Raw genomic sequence first — 13,532 nt, 5'->3', positions numbered from 1 at the left:
GATAACCTAATTTAATTATATGATTTATCCTTTTTGTACCCTGTGAAATTTCATCTCACCTTACACAAAACAAAGTTTCAATAAATAGCATTGAAACACTCAAGCATGAGCTTTAGGATAATCATTCCCATTACATCTACATCAAGGGGAATATTCCCTATCTCTTTGTTTCATGGCAAAGGATTTGTATTCTTTCTTTAAAAAGGTCTTCCCACAATGCTCCACGCGATCACCCGATGCACAAATATGTTGACCATAGATTTGATCTCACTCTCATACATGACCTACACTTTACATCTGAGTTCACAATCTTCTTAGGATTTAGAGTAACTGTTATAAGTCGTTATGCACATAGATCATTCTTTATAGTGTTGAAAGAATGATAACTTAGGTAGTCTATTCAGTGCATGACACTAACTTGCTCTTACACCAACATATTAACCCGAAGCCTTACTTGCTTCTCCAAATCAAGATGGATCGTTAAGGTTGATATGTTATAGTCTAGATGGATTTTTCAGTTCCATTTACAACTATGAACAATCTTTTATAAGTTATAAGGACCTATGACTATGATCTTCTATGAGATAATCTCATTACTCACACCATAGTCAAATACAATGTAACTTAGAGACCTTAAACGTATATAATATGAAAATATTCAAACATATATGTACATGTAAAACATTAATGTATATGTCTAATGTTCAATATTATACAATTATAAAAAACCATCATCAATGCAATTGAAGTTTTGGACACTAGTCCCAACAATCTCCCACTTGTCCTTAATTCCAATTGAACACTTATTTGTAATCCATATTCACGAAGTGAAACACCTAGTGTCTCACCAAAGCAAGTAACTTGTGAACGAGATGTTACATAACTTAGTCTAATTAGAACAATGCCATTGTGTTATCTTCCTAAGAGATTTTCCCTACGAGACATCTCTCTCTTGAGATAAACATTCTTGGTCTAGTATGGAGTTAACAACCTTTTTGTTGTTATACTTCTGCAACTAACTATCATCCAATGTTTGAATTTTGACTGCTGATAGTACTCCTATATCATCATTAATGATTAGAGTCTTATCAATTCTATGTATTACCATTTTACTTAATATCTCCCGTACTCATAGCTATATCATAGTCTTTGATCTAACATTCGACTTCTTAGATCAAACTTGATATTCCAATACTTGGATGCATGCATAAGTTCAACAAAGTACTTTTGCATCTTGCATATTACATGCTTCTAGATCCTTGTTAAAACATTTGTCTAACTATATCTTTCAGATACATTTGTCATGGTGATTATCTCAAAATAATCAACCTTAGACTTTAATCTTGAATAGACATCAAGCATGGTTACAGGTAAAGAATTTTCTCATAGTATATCCCTTTCTTTCTGAGAAAAACTCTTTAACCACCAGTGCTTCAAAGATTTTATCTTTTCTATCTATTCTCCCTTTTACTTGTAAACTCAATTACAACATCTGAATTTTAATGTCGGTAGGCACTTTTACAAGTTGTCAGACTTGGTTGGAATACCAATCAAGTTTACATAGACTTGATCTAACTATCCGCATCTGAAACCATTCCACTGTATTCTTTGGAATATGATTCATCTAATGAATCTCAACTTCCACTACAATATGGTTACTACTTTAGATATGTAAATAGTAAAATACATAGTGTATCTGAAACATCCGTAATGTCTTCAGATAAATATTAAATTATCACTTTTAATATCTGAGCAGTCTTTTAGAATGTCCCTACTCTTTCCTTTGATATACCCATATAGTCTTAATTTTTAGGAACTTGGTGTGAACCAACATCTTCCTAACAAATAGGACTATATAGTTTTCATAACCTTTGTTTCTTTAAGGAAATTAGGTAGAGTATCTTTTATTACGAAAAAAGTTTATTCCTCATATCTACTATATCTTTGGTGTGAACCAATGCGTAATTAACTAACATACTATTCATATTTTGATGAGTTATCCTAAGAGACACTTTGATTAAATCAAAAAAAATTTATGTATCTAAAAACTCAAAGAATTTCATACATAAAACATCTCTTCTTATAACAAATCAAAATATCCTAAACAAAACATATATACCTTTGCATGCTCTCTTTTCAAAGAAAATAACCTATTGTTCATATTATCCTCCAAGAATGATTCTTAGACTTGGATCTCATCAAGATCCAATGGGCCTCTTGAACTCATCCCGAACTAGTCTGTGGATCCTTGATGAATGCACAAATACAATACAACATATTGGCAATACTTATGTTTTGTTAGCTCAAGAATAAACATCAAAAGTAATAAATAATTCTAAAATAAATGACATTCATACAAATCATAAATTACTAGATTATCAACAATAAATACTCAATTGACTATCAATCCTTTATTGCATTGGCATATTACAACAATATCCATAAAAAAACTATAAAAAATTACATTTCTATAACATAGTCTGAAAAATAAATGATTTAAACAAAAGAACATCCATGGAATCATCATTCTATCTTCAAATTTCAAGGTCTATCTTTCCTTTTCTTGGTTCCCTGGTTTCCAGGAATCCCTGCAATCATATTGTAGACATGTTTTAGTGAGAATCCACCAAAATTGAATAAAAAACTTTAGAAAACTTTAGACATGTTTTCAGACTATTAGCAATAAATACTGAATTGACTATCAATCCTTTATTGCATTGGCATATTACAAAAATATCCATAAAATACTTTAGAAAATTACTTTTCTTTAACATAGTTTGAAAAATAAATGATTTAAACAAAAGGACATTCATGGAATCTTCATTCCATCTTCAAACTTCAAGGTTTGTCTTTTCTTTTCTTGGTTCTCTGGTTTCCTGAAACCCCTGCAATTATATTGCAGACACGTTTTAGTGAGAATCCCCCAAAATTGTCTATCTTTTCTATTCTTGGTTCTCTGGTTTTCTGGAACCATTGCAATCATAATGCAGACATGCTTTAGTGAGAATCTACCAGAATTCCACAAAAAACTTAAGAAAAATTTTAGACATGTTTTCAGACTATCAGCAATAAATACTTAGCTGACTATCAATCCTTTATTGCATTAGCATTCATCAAAAACTTTAGAAAATTACTTTTCTGTAACATAGTAAGAAAATTAAATGATTTAAACAAATGACATCCATGGAATCATCATTCCATCTTCAAACTTCAAGGTCTATCTTTTCTATTCTTGGTTCTCTGGTTTTCTGGAACCACTGCAATCATAATGTAGACATGCTTTAGTGAGAATCCACTAGAATTCCACAAAAAACTTTAGAAAATTTGGACATGTTTTCAGACTATCAATAATAAATATTGAATTGACTATCAATCCTTTATTGCATTGGCATATTACAAAAACATCCATAAAAGTTTTTATAAAATTACATTTCTGTAACACAATCGGAAAAATAAATGATTTAAACAAAAGGACATCCATGGATTCATTCCATCTTAAACTTCAAGGTCCGTCTTTTCTTTTTTTGGTTCTTTGGTTTCTTGGAACCCTTGCAATCATATTGCATACATGTTTTAGTGAGAATCAACCAGAATTTCATTTGTCTCTTCCTTACCTTTCGGTTCTGAGAAAGAAGTTTCACCAACCATCATACCAGATTTTGGTTTCATCATGCTATCCGCTGTAACGACCCGCTTTTTACAAAAAAGCGTAAGTAATTATACCTGGATAATTACGTGTCATTAACCATTCAGAGACGATAAATCTCGCAGCGAAAAATACAAATATCTTTTCCTTTATCTTTTTTTTTTTTTTTTTTTTTTTTTTTTTTTTTTTTTTTTTCAAACATCAGGGACAATTCCCTTACAACACATTCAGAGTTTTAATTGAAATTCCTCTAAACATACATTGAAAATCCTTTAATGTTCTTTACACTAATTACAATGAAATACGTGTCACAAATGACACAATAGCATACATGGAAAGTTTACTAAATACAAGTAAATCCTTAAACATGTTACATACCAAAGAGTACAAACATTGATAAGTACAAGGCACTAAAACCTAACTACAATAGTTTTAAATCTCTTAAGCTAGCAGTTAATCCATTCTATAATCTTCAGAACTTGCATAGACATCTATGAGACGGTGGTTATAACCACAACGCCATTGTTCCATAAGTGAGCTAACTGTCATTCAACAACATCATGATTTATGCGTTATTTAAGGAATATAATGCTGACATGACATAATGATGTAGTGATAGTTTTCTATGCAAAGTTTAACAGTTCAATATAGTTATTGCACTCCTCTCGTTTAGAGCCTGTACTCGATTAACGCCTTTCTCGAAGCCGTTCCCTCTACATTACATTTTGATTAGCTTCTTTTCACACTAGTAGAGTACGTTTCACGTCACTCTACTAGCACTTTGAGAGCCATTCCAATCAATGTGAATTATTGGGTTTTCGGTTTGAGGCACTATTCCCATCTTGAACCTTTGGGAAACATTGCTCCCAATATTAACAAGTTGATTCTTAAAAGTATGCAATAGTCAGTCGCACGCATCCAATTAAAATAAAACATAAACACAACACTATTGAAATCCAATACTACCCTTAGTAAGTAATTTATACTTACAACCCTTTCGTGCAATCTCAGTTCATCATCTGCATCAAATACATACATATATGTGCATAGAAGGTCAATAACATTTCTTTTAGAAATTCATGCCTAAACATGAATCTTAATCACACACACATATATACATAGAAACAATTATCTTTGGAACATCTACATTAATTATTACTTAACATAACATGGTTAAGTCTCAATATTAACACTTAACACTTTTAACAAAACCTAATCATTTTTAAGGAACATCAATCCAAGCACTAAATCAACTAACAGAAACATCTGTTTTAAAACATATTAACTCTAACAATTATTTCAACCAATATATATTAGAAATCACAGTAAAATAGCATACTCAATTTCCATAATTAATTCACAACAATACTCATATATCTAATTTTCAAACCCTTTCCTTTTAAAAGAATTCCTTTTTTTAAAATATCAATATCAAATTGTTAATAACCAAACATAATTTGTCAAAACCACATATAGGCAACATTAGAGGTACATATGATAATTTCCATAATACATACATTCGGCTATTTCAATTAAAATAAAAATACACTCAAAACGTAGAGCATGATCCAAAACTCAATAAATTCACAATCATTCCAATATCCAATCTTCAAACACCACTAAGCTTCCAATAGTTGAAGACAACCCGAACACTTACCAAATCACCCAAATCAAAACGTCACCATACTCATAATTGTGTCTATAAATACATCTAAAACCCAAAACACTGCTCAATACACTACACGGCCAGCAAGAATACCAAACAGAAACTCAGCTAAAATCTCCATCAGCAGTGAACATTGTTGAAACACATACACAAAACACCCAGTACTTATACTACAAACAAGGAACACCCAAAATCAGTAAACACTCCTCTCACTGAACATCAAACCATTATCACGGCTAAGCCGTATTTCACACACACTGCTTAACCGGAACACACACATAGCTAAGAACCAACTATATCATTCGGCCACCCCTGCATAAAGACAACCCAAAATAGAACATCGGCTGTCACATATACACAAGGAATTGGCTAACCAAAACAACACATAGTTGTCCAACATAGGGAAAAACACTATCTTAACCAAAACCCAAAGACTTTAAAGCCACGGGGATTTGGCCAAATAGAAAAATACCCACAACTCACCCGTATTACCCATACACGGCCAAACACAGTTACACATCACCAAACACCTATCCGGCTAGCACAAAAATAGGGGAACATCACCATAACCATACGACTAGCATATCTAAAATCTCTACACAGCCAACACCAATTCAGGGAACAACCCACATAAAATATATATCCAACAACTAGTAAAACTAATATCCATTCAAGTATGTCTAAACCAAATCAGCATTTACACACACACCTAAAATCATTAATAATTCTATAGCTTTCAAAATCTAGCCAACAATAGGTGAATCGGTCCAACCACAAAACAGGGACTATTATAATCAAGTTAATAGATTAAGCTAAATCATAGGGTTTATATACCTTGGGGATTTTCACAAAAAATCCACCGGAATTCGCCACTGATTCCGCCGAAAAAACACACATGGAGGACCGGGTCTTCCTCACGGGTTCAACAGGTCACTGGTCACGGGTTTCTCTCTCTGTCACACCCAGGCAAGAAGAAGGAAGAATGAAGAAGAAAGAAGGAGAAAGAAGTAAGAAGAAGAGTGGTGCGGTTCGGTTCTATAGGCTGGGGAGAGAGTAAGTCATAGGGTGAGTCACCGAGCAATCATGACAGTGATTTGTCATGATGCTGAGTCATCAAATGAAATGATGACTTTATAAAATATCAGTAGATATTATGATTAATCTATAGTTAAGATTTATCTTAGTTAATTTAACCTGGATTAATATGTAGATATTTATTCAAAACTTACTAATTACATTTTTACCGTAGATATTTCCACATAGATATTTTCATATCAAATCTTTACCATTTTCATCTAACTCATTAAGATTATAATCTATAAGTCCGTTTTGAGTCTAGTTCGTTTCATCGTTAATATTATTTTCTCAATAATATTATAGTACCATAAATATATACCAAATATATATTTATATATATTACACGGTAATATTACACATAGTAAATATTACACAATAATATTATTCATTAATATTATTATATCAATTAGTCCACTGAATAATTCTGTCTGTCAATTTATTAATCCTGTAATATTATTAGAGTCTAATAATATTATTCTTTATTTATAAAATCATGGTTTATAAATAATAAGACTAAGGAATATTTATTTTCATAAATATTCATATATTCCTTATTATTTATCGAGGATTAAAATCGTGTTTAAAGCCATGTATTTTATTAACAGTAGGACGTGAATATTGTTTCCTACAATATTAAGCTGTTCGAACGTCGAGTCTTGAGAATCGAACGTCAATTCTAGACTTGTCTATTTTATTCAATCTTAAATTCTAATTTAAGACATTTTATTTATTTACTTAAAATCTGGGGCGTTACATCCGATGCTACGCTCACCAATTCAGATGAAGAGCAAACCTCTTTGCCTTTAAGCTTACGTCTGAATTCTTAAAAAGTGTGTATCATGGATTTGAGGATTTCATCAATCTTAGATTGATCATCAACCCCAGTGTTAAATAAACCATTTTGTTTAGATTTGAGAACCTTATTCTGTATTGAAACAACTTCAACCATTTTTTTTTTCTGTGTCCTGTTTGGAAATATGATAATGTTCCCCAAACCTTACTTCCACATATTCCAACATATCTAAAGCAACCTAAAAGTTTTTGAAAAATTAAATGACTTCTAATTTATCAAGTGTGTGCAATAGTGTGCAACAAAATATCATAACACGAAAATTAAAGATTGACTTCAGTTTCAAGCACAGCAACAACACTTGGCAATGGCTTGAGAGTGAGCAGATCAGCACAGTAACTCTAAAATATAACTCTCTAAGCACTACAGAATTCACAACCGAATTCCTGCAGTTCTCAAGCCTAGGGACCTCTATTTATAGGCTGCAGGTTCAAATGAGTGTTTGCCTTGAAAAACCTAGGAGCCGTCTGGACGGACAACTGTGCATCGACTTTCCAAAATTTCGTTGAAATTCTTTCCTGATTTGAGCCTCGTCTGGATGGTGTTGCCCTGTTGTCCGGACGGTCGCACCTTCACTGCACACAATTTCCATATTAAGGCTTCTCGCGTCTGGACCATAGGAATGATCGTCCGGATGGTTGATCTGATGCACGCAATTTCCATATATGTAGCTCGCGCATCCGAACCATGAAGACTGGCGTCCAGACGTCTGAATTTTGAATGCCCGACTTGCCTTATGGATGAGCGCATCCGACGGAAATCCACATCGTCTGGATGGTTGCAGCGATCTTCCCATATCTGTGTTTTGGAAAGAAATCCCATAGCTGATCGAACTCTGAGTGGCGTCTAGACGTGGTGTTGAAACTCCGAACGGATGCAAGCTGGAGCAATTCGAAGCTTTTCGACACAGAGGAAGGTCTGGACAGAAAGTTCTCGTCATCCGAACGGATGATGCTTGGACAGTTGAGCGTCTGGACGGTATATCATGTTGTCTAGACGGATGCAAGGGATCCGATTTCTTTGACTTGGAATTTGTGTAGAATCTTCTAGAAACATATCTCTAAAGAAGACTTCTGAAAATTGATTGAACCCCTGATTTAAAAGCATCATTGTTTATGTTACTGACTGATGAGTGTCCAGGCGTTTCACTAGGCCATTCAGACAATAAACTCGGGATCCGACTTTTGCTGAGCTGTAGACTTTGCAGAGTCTTTTTGGAGTCTGGACATTCATTCTTGACGCTTGTGACACTAATCTTGTCATAATAAGGCCCTTTCCATATTAGAGAAATAAACTCTGAATATTTGAATACTCTGAACTGATACGGCATCCCTGTGAAATCAGCAACAGTACATGATAGTGATTTTGTCCAACAAAATGCAACCAACACAAAAACTAACAGTTTTGCAACTTTACATAAAGCTCAGCTGCTAATGATGTTAAGACAAAACCTCTTGCAACATCAATAATATGCGACCACCGGTTGTAATTATTTACTTCAACATCAGTGACTATTAATGCAAGATAGTCTGGATGAGTTTGCACAAGATTGTGTCCTTTTAGTGTCATAGATTTATCGTAATCCTGTTTCCAATCTTTATAGGTAGATTCAAAAATTATAATAACATAACCAATAGGGATTACAAAAGGATCAAATGATTATAAAAAATAAAAAAATAAAAAAAATTGTAAAATAAACAACAATATCATGACATATATCAATTTTGCAAATAAATATAATATGAAAACCTAATGACGACATATAATATTTAAAATGCAACGACAACCTAATCCTGTAATTAAAAAAAAAACCCCTAAAAAGAGCAGGTCCCGCGGCTAAGTCGAGGTGCCTTTAATCACCTTGATTTAGGCGAGATTACTTTCTCATTATTAACATCCTTTAGATATGAACATCTTACTGCTTTACCTTCAGTCTCTAATTTTAAGATAATAGAGCTCTGAAGGGAGGTTAATACCTAATATCCTAAATTAGTTAAGTGTATACCATTAAGTAGATTTGATGTGATTGTCTAGTAACTCCAGGGAAGCATGGTCATTCTCAATACATAACCACATCTCCTTTATCTCTTAATGAAGTCTAATCTTGTAATCTATAAAGTAAAGATACCCTCCGTAGGGAGCAAGGCTCATGGCCAAGGAGAGGTGCCCGTACTTTAACATTACTATAGACCTATGATGGAGATTATAAGAATCAGCCATATTGATTCTCTCTCTCACTTGATATATTAAACTTATGGGTTTTGTTTAAAAACCAATTGTAATCACATTACAATTGTAACTTGATTTTCTAATTGGATTACCTTCCCAATCTTATAAGCGATCTCAACTACGTTAGATTCCTTATCTCATTAGGTAATAGACATTTTAATTTAATATAATCATTAATCCAATTATTTTTCCAAAAATAGAAGCCCTATTTAACATGATGTTGTGATCTGTTGTTACCGTGCACACACCAATGATGAATTATATGAGAAGAAAAAGAGAGAGAAAGGCACAATATTTACGTGATTCGGCAATTTGTCTACGTCCACAGGAGTGAGTGCGGATATATTCAATAATCTGTTTGTTCAGGGTTACAATACAACATATATATATAGTAATCCCTACCATCCCCCAAGAACCCCTAGTAAACCTAGTAGTAATTCGTGTTTTCTCTAACACGCATCCGGACGGCTACAACCTAGCATCTGGACGGTTACATTAGGTATTCCTCATTCACAGCCATCGCATTGCTGTCCGAACACCACATCGAACAGGTGCTCTCAAGTCTAAGTGTCCGCTAAACTGTCTGGACACCTAAGTGAACATGAACTCCCTGTGGTTGCTGTCTGCTTTCCTGTTCTGACACTTCTTCGAACACTAGTGGACGTCTGGATGGTCACCTGTGAATAGGAGCCACTTGTTCGAACAATCTCCACCTTGGACGAATATTCACCACCTTGAAGATAAACAAGTATCGTACCTCCACCTGGAACTGGAAAGTTGGGGATGTCGCCTCCTCTCATCTCCTTTCTAGCACCTGGAGACATTTATCAAAAATTGGTAGCGGGCTAACCGGCTACTTGGATTTTACATTTATAAGTTTACCACTCGCAATAGTACGAATCAATTGTACTATAGTAAAGGTGATCGAACCACAGAGATTATTGCGAAATAGGATATCTAAAGGAACGTATCTAACTTAACTTAAGAGTAAAAATAAGAGTAAAGGTTGTAGAATTGAAGCTACAACAATAAGGTGAAGAAATGAAAGCGGAAAATGAAAACAAACTTAAAAGAAACTTAGGGTGTTGATCTTATCCAATCCTCAACCAATGAAATGCTTAAAGTCTATATGGTTTTTGGAGAGGATTTGGATCAAACCCTAAGAACTAAGTTAGCTAGAAATGAAGTAAACTAATCTAAGCATGAAATTAAAGGAAAACAGTAAAAGAACAAGCTAAAATTGAACTAAAATAGTAGATTAAAACTTAAGAAATTCGGATTACAAGCAAAGAAATAAAACCTAAGCTAGAACATAAAGAACAAAGAGGAAAAAGAAGAAGAAATTGCTCTCTGGGACTAAGCCCAGAAAACGTAAATTAAAGGAATTACAAAAACACTAAAAATTGAGTGATACACCTGAGCAAATCCGAAATCCCCAAAAGATGCATGTCTAAACCTAAATCCCTAATCTCATATATATAGAGAATTGGATTTACAAAAGACCATCAAGAATTAATTCTAGCCAAGTATTCAGAGCTGGTCGGCGTCCATTTCTGTCCACAAAATCCAACTTATGATTTGAATTGCATAAAGAATTCAAAAGATCTTGAAATATCTGATCTTTTGGAAGACGGAAAATTCGATCGATCTAACTTTCGATCGATCTAATTTTATTTCGATCGATCTAAATTTCGATCGATCTCATTTAAAGTCGATCGATCTAATTGCCTTAGCCAATTCTTCAGCTCCCAGGAACAATCTCGAACTCTGGAAATGACTAAAATGCCCTTGATGTATTTCCAAGTCTAATTCAAGTGTTTTGAATTAGATTTCAATTAAGACCTGAAAATAAGACAAAACACAAAAACTACAACAACACGTTATTTATACAACAAGAACTAGGTCTAACAAATGCAAATTAAGGGGTCTTGAATTGAATAATTCAAGACTTATCACACCCCCAAACTTACATAATGCTAGTCCCTAGCATTACAACTAGAAATTAAAATATAAACAACTAATTTGCATCCTCTTTCGTGGGAAACACGATTGCATTTAGCACATGCAACAAGCCTTTTAAACCCCTAGGCTACCCTAGTGGACGAGTGAAGTCTCGTGAAGGTTTAGCAGAAATGCTACCTACAAACATTATCTTTACAAAATATACATGTTACCTAATAGAAAGAAGTATCATCAAAACAATGGTTCATAATTCATGACAACTTTAAACTAATAAACTCCATCTTCACATAGTTTAGAAAATCATAGTCTATTCACTTACAAATGGCCGGCTAAGATCTCATATGTTAGAAATGATGCAGTTTGATATTAACATACAGTTATGAGGCTTTAAAAGAATATAACCTACATACATGCTCCAGTGTCTCAAAATTCTTTATATCTCTCGCTAGATGGAATAACTAAGGCATAGGCATACTTTATTTACATTATTTATTATGGTTGTGTAATGCTCAACTCCTTTAAGCTTCTAAATGACCTATGTACCAAGTGTTAGGCCAGTGACTCCCAAACCAAATGGCTTTAGGGCACTAGATGTAAAACATCCCTAAGGGCTTAATAACTCAAGTCAAGAAGAACTACGAAGTCAAACTAACCATTTTTTATTTACTTACATCTTTTGACGCGAACACTTAATGCTTAATGAGGCAAGAGGTCCGGTTACTCAATAAAGTTTTTTTTTTTTTTTTTTTTTTTTTTTTTTTTTTTTTTTTAATGTCCACGTCATCCATCTAACAAGTAATCTTGGTTTTCCGAGACACTAAAAACCGTATGCGAGGTATTAACTTAAGTACATACCCCACAAACAATATGTCAATGTATGTCATGATTTTCAAATTTCTACAAGTGAAATTCATAGCCAAAAGTAATTAAGCAAACTTAGACTCTCTAATTGTGTGATCATGTGTTCAAAATTTTAAAATTGTCAATGAAAAGCAAATCACAATTATAAATCAACTAATTTCTACAAAACAACATAGATATTCACAAAGAAATTTGAAATTTTTTTGTACAAAATTCAGACTACGTGTACTTCTATACCCCCAAACTTAAAATAACACATTGTCCCCAATGTGTATAAAATGAAAACATGATTAAGGATAAAGAAAACCTGAATGGGGAGGCATGACTCAAAGCATACCCCCAAACTTAGAGGTAAGAACACTTAACCTGAAAAAGAAAACTAAAAAAAAAAGTGAAAGATAACAAATATTAACAAGCATAAAATATAAACAATGAAACAAAATGAATGGGGTGCCTCCCAGGAGCGCTAAGTTTAACGTCTTCAGCCAGACCCATCAAAACTCACTACTAATGAATGGATTTGTGTCTGGCAGTGGTTGGGCAAAATTTATCGTTTCGTGCCCATTCGGATCCTTGAGACTTAGAGGATAAGGCACTTCAAGTTTAAAATGTGCCTCAAGGAATTTTGTTGTGGAGTGTGGTGCTTCAGTAAACACTCCCTTACCCTTGGCAAGTTTTGTCTTTTCTAATTTCCCTATTGGTTCGATCTTCGTCTCTCCCACCTTTGGATTAATGACTACCCCTCTACTCCTAGGATTAATAACAGGTGGACTAGAACACTTCCCTATCTCTCTCTCATTAAAGGACTTAACTAGTTGTCCAAGTTGGACTTCTAACTTTGCTATAGACTGAGTGTGGGAATTCAGAATCTGAGTCTGTGACTCAAATTTACTGAGACTAGTCAACACCTTTTCCTCAAATGTAGAATTACTAGGAGGTGGAAGGGCTAATTGCTATTGTGGGTTAGGAGGACGACTATTAGGTGGAGGCTGATAAAATTGATTGTTAGACTGCTAATATGCTTGGTTTTGCAGTCCAATATATTGTGGAACATTAGGTCACCACATATTACTATTGTTTCTCAAACCTGGGTTATAAGAATTGTTAAAATGATCACTACCTGGTCTAGAGAAAGCTGCGTTCATCTGCTCAAAAGGGGGCTCAGAAGACTGTCCTACAATAGGACAATTTCCGGCCTGATGTGAAGGGTCAAAGCAAAATGAACATGCATCATGTGGTGT

The sequence above is a fragment of the Alnus glutinosa genome, chromosome 12 (genome assembly GCF_958979055.1).
Source record: "Alnus glutinosa chromosome 12, dhAlnGlut1.1, whole genome shotgun sequence".
NCBI lineage: Eukaryota > Viridiplantae > Streptophyta > Magnoliopsida > Fagales > Betulaceae > Alnus > Alnus glutinosa.
The sequence above is the reverse complement of the archived record's forward strand: the minus strand, read 5'-3'. Positions refer to the sequence as shown.